General features: G+C 42.3%; 1 protein-coding gene across 1 annotated transcript in view; it reads left to right on the forward strand.

Annotated features, from left to right (window-relative positions):
* Window positions 1-12,636, forward strand: part of MAN2A1 (mannosidase alpha class 2A member 1) — a 205,571-nt gene that overhangs the window by 22,925 nt on the left and 170,010 nt on the right. The window lies entirely within an intron of this gene.

Here is a 12,636-nt window from a genome sequence, read left to right on the forward strand (position 1 = left end):
TTACTGATCTATAGATGACCTGTAACACTATGGAAGATTAAGGTACAAATCTTGATTTGATCCAAAGCACCTCCTTCATGGACATACACCATTTCTTCTTTTGGTGAGAATGTTTAAGGTAAACTCTCAGAAGCAACTGTCAAGTGTGTAGTGCAGTACTATTACAATCGCCATGTTATGCAGTAGATTCCCAGAATTGTTTTAAAATGGGAAATTTAGACCCTTTGGTCATTATCATCCCATTTCCCTACCCCTCCAAACTTTGGCAACAACTATCTTACTTTCTAAGAGTTTAGCTTTTATAGATTCCAAATACATGTGACATTATAATTATTTGTCTTTTCATGTCAGACTTTCTTGAAAAACTTAATTGAAGTGGATTCAACTTCAATCCATTTTTTTACTATGTGGACATTATTTTACTATAATGTCCACAGAACCTGCCAATGGCAGTATTTCTTTTGAGGGACTGAATTGTTTGTATATGTGTGTGTGTGTGTGTGTGTGTGTGTGTGTGTGCTCACGCACGTGTGTATGTATACACATATACCAATTCAAAAAAAATCATTATGTGTTATTGGACACTTGTTTCTATATTTTATCTTTTGTGCATGATGCATTGAACATGGATGTAAAACATCTCTCTGAGGTGCTGCTTTTATTTGCTTTGGTGTATATTGTTACTGTAACATACAATTATCAAATTTTCTTTTCTTGAGAACTTCTGTACTGTTTTCCCATCATCAGTGCACCTGGTTCTCTTTTTCTCCTGCATCTTTGACAACATTTTTATTTAACTTTTTGTTCTCAGGGAGTCTACACGCAGCACTCAGGGGCCTGGGCTGCTTGTGGCTGAGCTCACCTCTCCTGAAGCTCGGCACAGCCGCTGCCTAGGGCTAGCACCAGTGGTGCTCAGGGGTCAGAGCAGGCTGGGTGCATCTAAGGCGTCACTCTCACTGCGCTCTCTCCCACGCTTGACACCTTTTCCTGCTGTTGGTTGGCACAGCAATTGGAAATGATAATCTCACTGTAGTTTTGATGAGCACTTTCCTGATGATTAATGTTCAGCGTTTCTGTCATGCATCTGGGGGCACTCTGTAGTTGTTTTCTGGGCAAATACTGTTAGTCTGTACATCTTTTTTGGAGAGAGAGGAGGTCTCAAGTGGTGCTCAAGTGGTCCAGGGGTACCGCTGCAGATTTCTGTTGTGCCTGGTGTTCAGTGTGGGCCTTATCGTGTGATGCTGCTCAAGCCCTGTGCTAAGGGGTGCTCAGGGCACTACTGCTGCTCCTGGCAGTGTTCTGGGACCCACGTGGTGCTGGGAATGGTCCAGGCCAGGGGTATCCTCAGTTTGCTTCCCAGCCGCCGTGCTCCATCCATCACCCAGTCTAAGCACCACCCTGGGAGTTGTGTGAGTTCTTTAGAATTTGGATGTTATAACTTACTTGCATCCTATGAGTTGACTTTCCATTTTGTTGAATTTTTGTTGTTGTTGTTGTGCAGAAGATTTTTAGTTTGTTGTAGTCCCACTTGTTGATTTTTGTTTTGTTGCTCCTGTTAATGAATGGTGGGAGTGGGATAGAACTATTGTCGTGAAGCTTTTCTCTATATTTTTGTGTGTTTTATAATTTTGGTTCTTAGGTGTTTTTTTTTCTCAGTACCCTTCAAATTGATTTTTTGCGAAGTGTAAAATAGGGATTCAAGTATGTTCTTCATGTGTTTATTCAGTTTCCCCAGCACCATTTATTGAAGAGAATATGAAGAGAATATCCTTTTCCCATGGAATATTCGTGGCTCCCACATACGGAAAGGGCACATAAATAAATATTATTGATGTTTATTTTTATGCCCTTTCTGTAGTGTTTGATTGCTGCAGCTTCGTCATACGTTTTGAAACCAAGACATGCAAGACCTGCTCAGTTTCTTTCTCAGGACTGCGTTATTAGTTTGAGATTATTTTGTGATTCTATTACAAATTTTTAGAATTGATTTTTCTATTTCTGTCACAAATGCCACTGGAATTTTGATAGAGGTTGTATTTAACCCTCAGTTGGCTTTGAGTAGTGTGGGTGTCAGCTGCTTCAGTCCAGACACAAAGCATCATTCCGTTTCTTCGTGTATTCAGTGTTTGTCTTTAAGGTCTTCAAGTGGACACATCTCTAGAGTGAAACTTTCCTCTCCTTGGTTCAGCTTATCCCCAAATACTTGATTCTTCTTGATGTTACTCTGAACAGAAAAAATACTTTTAAGATAATTTTTCTTTTTTAGTGAATAGAAATCTCCAATTCCTACATGTTGATTTTATAGTCTGTAACTTTGATGAATTTTTTTAGTTCTAACAGTTTTTGGTTAGTTTTAAGATATCTATATGTAAGGTCATTCTGACATCATATTACAGAGAATTGTTTTCTTGGATTACTTTTTGTTTGATTGTTCTCGCCACAGTAGCCAGCATAGTGTTCATTGGAGGGGTAGGCTGGTCACTTGACCTTGTTCCTGATTTTAATTTGATCTTTGTCTCTTTCATTGTGGTGTAAACTGTGGGTTTGTTAGACTGTTGCGTCAGGCATGTTCTTTCTATGCCAGTTTGTTCATCATTTTATTTATTTTTCAATTGGATCGCTGTGAGATACACTGTTACAAAGCTGCTCATGATTGGGGTTCAGGCATACAGTGTTCCAACACCCATCCCTCCACCAGTGTACATTTCCTACCACCAGTGTCCCCAGGTTCCCTCCCATCACCCCCATCCTCTGTCTTTCTTCTATAGTAGCCCTCTCTCTCTCTCTCTCTCTCTCTCTCTCTTTCTCTCTCTCTCTGTGTCTCTGTCTCCCTGTCTCTGTCTCTGTCTCTCTTTCCTTTTGGGTACTGAATGGTTGTCACGTCTGTTCTTTTACTTACTTTCAGTATGCAGTCTTTGTGCAGTGATCATTTCCAGCTCTCATGGTCTCAGTGGTCCCTTTTCTGTCCTGTCTGCCTTCTCCCCCATGGCTTGATGCAGACTTCCAACCCTGGACCGGTCCTCCTGGCCCTTGTCTCTCCTTTTAATCATGAAAGGTATCTTTTGTTAGATGCTTTCTCTGCATCTGTTGATATTTTACTCTTTCATTTCATTAATGTGATGTATCGTGACTATAGGCTTGGGGTGTTGGCATTACTGATGAGAGCACTCGGAGAATGCCACCTAATCATGGTTTGTGGTTAACATGCTGTTAAATTGCTAGCTTTTTGTTGAGAATTTCTGCATATAAACGCCTCACCCTTGGTAATGCTTTCTGCAGTTTTCTTAAAACTTTAACTTGGTTATCGGTGTAACTCCTGGCCTTGTAAAATGTGTATTTCCTCTTCAGTTTTGGGCGAAAGCTTGGTAAGGATTGATGCTAATTATGTTTCATAGAATTCAAGCAGTGAAACTATTGAGCCCTAGGCTTTTTGTTGTTGTTGTTGTTGTTGTTGTTGTTGGGAGGTTTTTGATTTCTGATTCAGTCTTCACACCTTCAGATCTCACACCTCAAGAGACCTACTAAAGTTATATAGCAGTTTTTTTTTTTTAATCATCCACCCAAAGTTGATTGGAGCATTTAGAACTTTTGCTTTTTTAGAGTAATTATTAACTGGTGAGGACTTACAAGAACCTTCTTGGTGTTTTCTGACTGCTTTGCTGTTCCTTTCTTTTTTTTTATGTTTCCTTTTGGTGAGTTGATTTTTACCATTGTATGCTGTGATTCTCTCATATTTTTGTGAGTGTTTTGCTCTGTGGTTAATATGAGACTTTAATATGAGACTTTAATGTAATATAATTATATCTATACCGTTTATAGATATAATGGTATTTTATGAAGATAGCAGTTATTTTTGATTGGATACAAAAATCTCTACCCTTTCACTTCCTCCCCCTTCTTTTATTTATTTCTTTGCTTTGGTTTTGGACCACCCTGACTCTTCACAGTTCTATTTTCTGGCTCTGTGCTCAGGGATCACACCAGGTGTGTCTTGAAATGCCTGGGATCAAACCTGGACTGAGCCCATGCAAGGCAAGCACCTTTCCCTCTGTACTCTCTCTCTCTCTCTGACCTCTTAACCTCTGAATAGAATGTATATCTGCTAAAATTAGCATTTAAAAATATATTTATCCTTTAATATTTATACATCAGAGCTCAGTCCATAGCACCCCAGTGCTTAGCAGTATAACTCTAACTTCAGCAATATTAGAGTATTCTGAATTTGGCTGTGTTTAGAGTACTCTGACTTCAGCAGTATTAGAGTATTTAGAATTTGGCAGTGTTATAGCATTGAACTTTAGCATAATACTTCCCTTTCTGTGTATGTTGTGCATTTTCATGTGTTTTCAAATTACTGATCGCCATGTTTTTATTTTAGCTTGAATTTATATCAGTATTTCCTGTAAGGCATGTCTTGTGATAAAGTCTTGAGCTTTTATTGGAAAAAACTTCTTAAATCTCTTTTACAGTTTAGATGAATAGTTGAGTTTTTTTTTTTTACCCCTTCTGTTCTCTTTTTCACTAGAGTCATTTGATTTAATTTTTGTGCATGGCATTAGAAAGGTGAGATCTAGGAAAATGAGCCCTACTAAACTTATATAGCAGCTTATCTATATGACATAATATAGATCTAACAGCTTCAAGAGACCTGCTGAAGTTATATATAGCAAAATGAGGTGAATTGACATTTATCAGTGTACAGTGGCATTACTTCTGGTTTAAAGTCCCTTTCTTTTTTACATTTGACGTATAACAACTTTAGGACATAACACAGACTCAAATTGAATGAGTAAAAAGATATTTTCACTCATTCATATTTTTGCATGTGACTAACTAGACCTCCCAACACTATTTGGGAGATTTTCCTTGCTCATTTCTTGTTTTTCTTTGCACATTTCATTTTTTTTGAAGATTACCTGTCCATGTACCTGGGGAACTATCTCTGGACTTTCAAGTCTTTTCCATTGGCATGAAAGTGTATCTGTATTTCGGTAACATTGTTTTGAATATTATGATTGTAGTATAGTTTTGGGGAGAGAGAGGCCTTGCATTTTTTTTTCTAGGACTGCTTTAGCTGTTCAGAGGGAGTAACTTACACTGTATAAATTTTAACAGTATTTTATCTATGAATTTTTTAAAATCCTGTGTATTTTTATAGAAATTTCATTTGTATAAAGCATAGGGGAAGATTGTTATTTTGGCAGTATTAATCCTTCCTATCCATAAATAGGAAATATGTTTTCATTCCTTTTACTAGTTCTTTATAGTTTTCTTTGTATAAATATTTCACCTCTTTTGTTAAGCCGATTCCTAGGTACTTGATTTTCTGAAGCACAATTGTGAATGGGATTTTATTTATTTATTTATTTATTGAATCACTGTGGGAAAAGTTACAAAGCTTTCAGGTTTAAGTCTCGGTCATGCAAATATCAAACACATTTCCCTTTACCAATACTTATTTTTCACCACGGAGAACCCCAACCCTTCCAATGCCTATGAGGCAGATGAATTCTAGTTAACATTATCTGCTTTGACTCGATTCATTGTTTTGACAAAAGATGCACCCTTATTATTTAGAGTTTATACCCCCAAATCAGGCATGCTGAAAAGGCGTTGTGAAATAATTTGTTTTCTACAGCTGGTCACAAGAATTAAATCATGTCGCACGGCCGCAATAGCAGCCGTGCGATTTTGGATTTCTGATATTTTACTTATTAACCCTGTAAGTATTTCTGCTGAGAGTAAGATAATTATGAGATTGGTTTCTGTGCTCTCGAGCCATGGCCGTGCCGGAGAGCCGCTCATGGGGGGCAACTCATGACTTCGGTAGGGCGTGAAGGACGAACCGGGAATGCCCCCCTTCCCATGAGGTTTTGGTCGCCCCATCACGACCAGCTCATACCTGGTTTTCCACAAAGCTCCCAAGCGGCTGTCCTGTGAATGGGATTTTTATAATTCCTCTTTTCTATTTTATTACTTGCATATAAAAAGTCTGTATTGATTGTGCAGCTTGCCATTTTACTGAACAAGTATTATTTCTAAGAGTTTTTTTTTTTTTAAGTGTTTTAGGGATTTCTGGTATAGTATCATGTAGTCTTCAGCAAGTCAGAGTTTGACTTCTGCTTTTCTAAGCTGCAGGCCCTTCGTATTGCTTTCTTGCCTAATTGCTTTGGCATGGGCTTTCAGTGTGTGTTAAACAGTGGTGGAGAGTGTGCAGCCTTGTCTTGTGCTGGTTTGGAGGGAAGCTTTCAGCTTTTATCGTTGAGTGATGTGTTATGGTTTGTTGACCCTTTCAGGGAGGACAGAGTCTGGCTTTAGTCTGTCCTTCCCTGCCCTTATTCCTCTCCGTGCTCTTTTAGTGATGGTGGAGGGTCGCGTTGCATACAGACTGCCATCCTCCAGTGCTCTTGGGTTTCACTGCTCATGAGGAGAGGATGTACACTAAGTGGTGCCTTGGGCCTGGGGGAAGAACTGCACCATCTTAGTCGTGGTGTGCACACCTGGCTGCAGTGCTCTGGACATCAGTATTTCTCCACCGTCAGAGATTACAAGGCAGTAGCTAGAATTGCACTCAGCGTGAGGTGGTAAGGTGACTGTGAGGCGGGTAAGGTGACTGGATTGGGCTTTATGACTGCAAGACAGATATTGAACTGCCGCCAGGCTTTTATTTATTTTATTTTGTTTTTTAATTTTATAAAGTAGTTCACAATATTTGATTACTTTCAATATTTGAACACCAGCCCCACCATCATTACATCTTCCCACTACCATGTTTTAGGAGTTTCCTTCCCGAACCCCAACCCCTGCCCCAAAGTAAACCCCAAATTATTTATATGTTATGAAAAGCCACTGAAATTGATCCAAGATCCTTAGAGGAGAGTGCATGAAGATTGTTGTATTTCACCCAGGGGCCATTAAGCCCTTCTATAAGAGATTACTAATATGTTGTTTAAGTTTGAGCCTTGTGTTCTTAAATATGTGGGTTTGTATATGTCTGTAAAAGTATATTTCCCTCTAAGATTGATGCCTTGTACTTGAACCCCCATCAAATGTGGTGCACTACTCTTAGATTATTAGTGCTGTGAGGTATGGCATGTTGCGTGGTTGCATTTGTGCGCTCACAGTTCTGGAGGCTTTTGGCTGCCAGGGCTAGGTCCTTGGGGCAAGGAGGGGAACTCACCTGCCCCGCTCTGGGTTGCCCGAAATGAAACAGCTTGGTGAGGGGTCAGCAGCATGGCTAAGGCTAGTCATTTTCTCTCTTTCTAGAGATTCATAATGGGTCTCTGGATCATGGCCTTAATGAGATTATCTGGCCCCAGCCAGAGGTGATTTATGGACGTGATTGCTGAATCAAGGCGGGTGGGGAGAGGATCCCCATTCCCGATTCTGGTCAGCCCAGAGTTTTCAGTCACAAGTCCCGTGTACCTGGGTTTTCTGAGGATTCACTCGTGGGTGAGGCTCAGCCCGAGTGTGTGGAGAGTGGCCATAAGCCTGACGGCAGTTGGATTCTGGAGGAGTTTGGCTGCTGGGCCTGTGTCCTTCGGGCAGGGAGGGGAACTTACCTTCGGGTTTGCCAGGCTTTTAGAATATTAAAAAGGTGAGTTGTTTTTATTGAGTATTACGGCTTATAGTATTGCTAATTCCAGGAGCCCTCCCCCACAACCCCCCCCCGCCCCACAAAGTCTGTTCCGAAGAGCCATCTGCACTCCTATGTTCACTGCAGCACTGTTCACAATAACCAAAATTTGGAAACAACCATATGTCCAGGAAATGGTGACTGAACAAAGCACTGACTTAGTGGAATACTATTTGTCAGTAAAAAGATGAAATCATACAGTTGGCGCCTATGTGAATGGATCTGGAGAGCACCAGGCGGAACAAAGTGCTAGTGGGAATTACCTGACCCAGAATGGCCCCTCTTAAGTGGGGTCTAAAGGAACCTAGTAGGGGAGTAACCAACATCCACAGACTATAGAGAACTGGTCTTTAGTGAGAATCGGCCACAGAGGGGGGTGAGGAGGAAGGAGTAGCAGGCCAGGACTCGGGACAGTGGAAGGGGTGCACTCTCCACAGGTGTGCAGCCATCAGTAACGGTGCCATGATCCAAGTAGGAAACTGTGATTCTGAGAGCACTGCAGGTGACAGCACTGCCTCCTGCCCACCGGTGTGTCTGCCCCTCCCCCAGCCCCTTTCTTTCCTTGCATTGACAGGGCCTCCCTCAGCTTGTTTTCATGGGGACTGTTGAGTCTCACTCTGTTTCTCCAGGCTATACTCCTCCTCTGGATGCAGCTGATCCGGTCTTTGTAGTTTGCATTCTGACACACTCAGTTTGCCTGTCTTTCTCCACTGAAGTCATGGGGGCCTGCAAGATTGAATCTGTTCTCCTAGCTGAGTGTTGTTCCCTCTCTGTATCGCACTGTTTCCTTGTCCACACATCTGTTGTTGAGCTCTCGAGTTTTTTCTGGATCTTGGACATGCAGTGAACATAGTCTGTTGTTTAGTTTGCCTTTATTCTCCCCCCAACCCCACACATACCCGTCCGGTGGTGCTCAGGGCTTACTCCTGGCTCTGTGCTCAGTGGTCACTCCTGGTGGCACTCGAGGGACAGTATGTGGTGCTGGGAACTGACCCTAGGTCAGCAGTGTGTCAGGCGACCGCCCACCCGCTGTACTCTTGGCTGGTCTTGTTTCTGCACTTGTCAGCATGATTTGAGGAAGCTGTCTTTCAGCTCCGATATCTGCGGCAGGATAGTCTCTTTTCCAGTGCTTTCTTACTGTTAGATACTGCCATTTTAAGCATGGCATTTTGCCCCTCAGCTAACTGCCCCTGAAAATCATGCCTTCTTCATGGCCACCATGGATGTCAGTTTCAAAGCAAGGGCTGAAGCTCAGATTATGATCCAGGAATGGTGTGTTTCCCCTTTAAACTAACATCTGATAAAGGCAGGTATTAAAAACAAAGTGGGTAGGGCGTCTGCCTTGCACACGATCAACCCGGGTTCGATTCCCAGCATCCCATATGGTTCCCTGAACACAGCCAGGAGTGATTCCTGAGTGCAGAGCCAGGAGTAACCCCTGTGCATCACCAGGTGTGACCCAAAAAAGCAAAAAAAAACCTAACATCTGATAAAGGCAGGCATTAAAAACAATGTGGTGAAATACAGTATCTTAGAGCATGAGATGAAAGAATGTGGCACCAGGGTAATTCGGATTATTGATATCCAGATTATTGAGGGTCCCTGTAAACTGCGCACACCCAGTGGGGCACCCAAGGGACGGTGACCCACTGTTGGCTGCAGGGGGAAGCTGGAAACTCCCCTTCCACCCTGGCTGGTGACCAACGGCACCTGGGATTAACTCTAGATGCATGTTCATTTATTTTGCTCACAGAACGGAGTGGGCAGTGGTTCTGTTTTGCCTTGGAGTGTGCTTTAAATTTTCTCTTTCAAAAGTCTGATATTCATGATCGCCCTGCCCCTCAGTTTCCTCTTTTATCCAAAGCAGAATAAATCAGATGTCAGAACTTCCTTCCCACTCCTGCTTCTCAGCAACACAACAATGTCACCTCCCTATAGAACTGATTAGCAAATCAAAGACTAGAATGGCTTTCCCACTGATTTTCCTCCCCTACAGAAAATTGTCGTTTTCAATATTGCCATCAGTATTCTCTGACTTGTCAGCATAATCGAAACATTATCTGTGATTTCTCTTAAACGTGGATTCCTAGCATACCCCTTTATGATCACACTACTCTTGTCTGTTATGTTGTCATATGTACAGAATTTGCTTTGGAGGTATTTTGTATATCAAAAAAAATTTAGCATTTGGTTGGACATACTGCTGTACTTCATATATTAGAGTTTAAGTTAAAAATGATTTTTATTGAATCGAACTTATGACCATGATGCTGACAAATGTCTGTGCCATTGTTCTCTGTGAATCTTCGTTCTGTTGAGAATTCCAGGTAGTAATCATTAAGTGCATCTCTGAAGACCCAGTGAGGTTGGGAGTCCTCATCAGTCCTCTTTCGAGCTCATCAGGGTCCCTTTCATGCAACAACCATCTCCTGTAATGTTTGTTTAGAATAATACTCTCACCCCTGAGTTTGGGGACGGAAGCCAAGGTTAAACTATTTCAGGAAGGAACTACTATACTTTCTAGGGTTCACGCCCTGAACATCAGTTTTGCTATGCGTTTGGCTCCAAAATGATCTGTTACTGAAAGTATAAAAACAAAAACCAAAAAACATCTGGAAAAAATGCATGTACACATGTCTTAATTTATACACTGAAAGGTTCTGCAAAACTTTTGTCATTTTTCTAAGTAGGGTTTTAATCTAAGCTAAGGGTTTATTTTATCAAGATATGTATAGTTTTGGAGTCAGATAACTGGATCTGCTGTTGTTCCCTGCTGTGCTGAAAGTCATAAGCATTCCTGGAATAGACTTGTATATTTTGTGTACGATAATGAGTGAATAGGTTTCTCGTGTATTTTAGATGGCCTTTGAGGGCATGTTTCATCAGGGAAATATTTACAGATATGTGTCGGCATACTGCCTGACTCGAATATTCTTTGTTTCTGGAGGGTGTGAACACTGATTTCTGTCAAGGACACGTTCTCTCCCCCATTGAGAAACACCCGTCATTATCCCTGTGTTAGCAGGGTTGATAGGATGGTACTGCTCAGCACTGGCCATCGAAAATAATCTGTATGGCTCTTCTTGCTTCTCTCTGAGTCCTGAACTTGAGCTGTTCCACTGAAATGTCCTTTGCTTTGCCCTTTTGAATGGCGAATTGATGTGTACTCTTTTTTAAAATTTGTTTTTTTGGGCCACACCCAGCTTTCCTCGGGACTTTTTCTTGGCTGTGTGCTCAGGAATCACTCCTGATGGCACTCCATGGACTATATATAGTAGTGCTGGGGATTGAACCCAGGTCTATTGTGTGCAAGGCAAGTGCCTTATCTGCTGTATTAGCTCTCCATCCACAATGTATATTTTTCCTCTTTCTCTAAAGCAGATGAGGCTTTAGTGTCTTGTTCGGTGAGTTTTGTGCTAAGACCATGTACTCTTGCACATGCTGACAAGTAGGATTCAGCGATTTGTCCATTTTGTGGTCCCCCCATATCACCCCAGAGGTGACATTACCTTAAAGGCAGTAGGTTTTGATATGTATGAAATCATTTTGATAACAATTTTTTTAAAAAGTTAATTTTTTTTTTTTTGCTTTTTGGGTCACACCTGGCGATGCTCAGGGGTTACTCCTGGCTCATGCACTCAGGAATTACTCCTGGCGGTGCTCAGGGGACCATATGGGATACTGGGAATCGAACCTAGGTCGCCCATGTTGGCTGCATGCAAGACAAACGCCCTACCTGCTGTGCTATCGCTCCAGCCCCTAAAAAGTTAATTTTTAGTTTTTATTGTAATAGAAGTGTTAATATTTTTACTTTTGATGCACGCTCACTGCACCTTCACCACCACCAAAGTGCCCCAGACCTTCCACCACTGTCCTCTCGTCCCTTCCTGTCCACTTCTTCTTCCTCTCCGTGTCCTGCTCCTGCTTGGTGGTCTCAGTTTGCAACCGAGGCTGTTCCATTTCCGGAGACCATCTGTCTAGACACTGGAATATTATACAGCTCTCCCCACCCCAGGACTCACTCCTGGCTCTGCTCAGGGAGCCATTCACAATGTCCTCATATACTGGGGGTTACAACAGTGTACAGTGCGAGTGCCAACCCCTCAGGACTGTCTAGCTGCCGGACGCCTTCATTTTTATGAAACTGAATGATCCAGTATCAGGGAAGTATGAGCATGTTGGTGTGTTCCTACTTTCTTCAAGGAGGGCCAGAGCTGTCCATGAGTAGCAGAAGACTCAGTTCCTCAGATATACACTGTGTCCATAATCAGAGTATTCTCGTTACTCGCTAGAGGTGCAGTCCCTCACATATATACTCCCTACATGGTCAGAGTATTCTTGCCACTCTCAATACATGCACTCCCTCAGATACACACTCCCTTTGTGATCGGACTATTCTTATCACTCTTTATAGGTGCAGCCCCTCAGATACATACTACCTTTGTGATCAGAGTATTCTACTCTCTATAGGTGCAGTCCCTCAGATACATACTCCCTATGTGATCGGGGTATTCTCTTCACTCTCTATAGGTACAGTTCCTCAGATACATACTCCCTTTTTGATCAGAGTATTCTCGTTACTCTGTATAGGTGCAGTCCCTCAGATGCATACTCACTGCATCATCAGAGTATTCTCATCACTCTCGATGGACACACTCCCTCAGATATGTACTCTCTCTGTGATAGCATTCTTGTTACTCTCTATGCATTATTTTTTTTCTTTTTGTCCCTCCAGGCACTTATTAGGGGCTCTGGGCTGCTGTTGCCACCTGTAGTTGGCTAACTGGGTCAGATAGTTCAGTGCCTGGGCTCAGCAGCGAGTTGCTGCTCAGGACCCGGAGAGCCAGTGATCATCAGGGCTTGCCTGGCAGTGCTTGGGTCCTCCAGGCATCTGGTGGTGCTGAGGGGTGCTGTGGTGCTGGAGATAGAATCGTGGAGATTAAGCCCTCCAGAGACCCCTCCACAGACCCCTGTGCTGTCTCCCTGCCCCTGGACAGTAA

The sequence above is a fragment of the Sorex fumeus genome, unplaced genomic scaffold (genome assembly GCF_029834395.1).
Source record: "Sorex fumeus unplaced genomic scaffold, SorFum_2.1 ptg000131l, whole genome shotgun sequence".
Taxonomy (NCBI): domain Eukaryota; kingdom Metazoa; phylum Chordata; class Mammalia; order Eulipotyphla; family Soricidae; genus Sorex; species Sorex fumeus.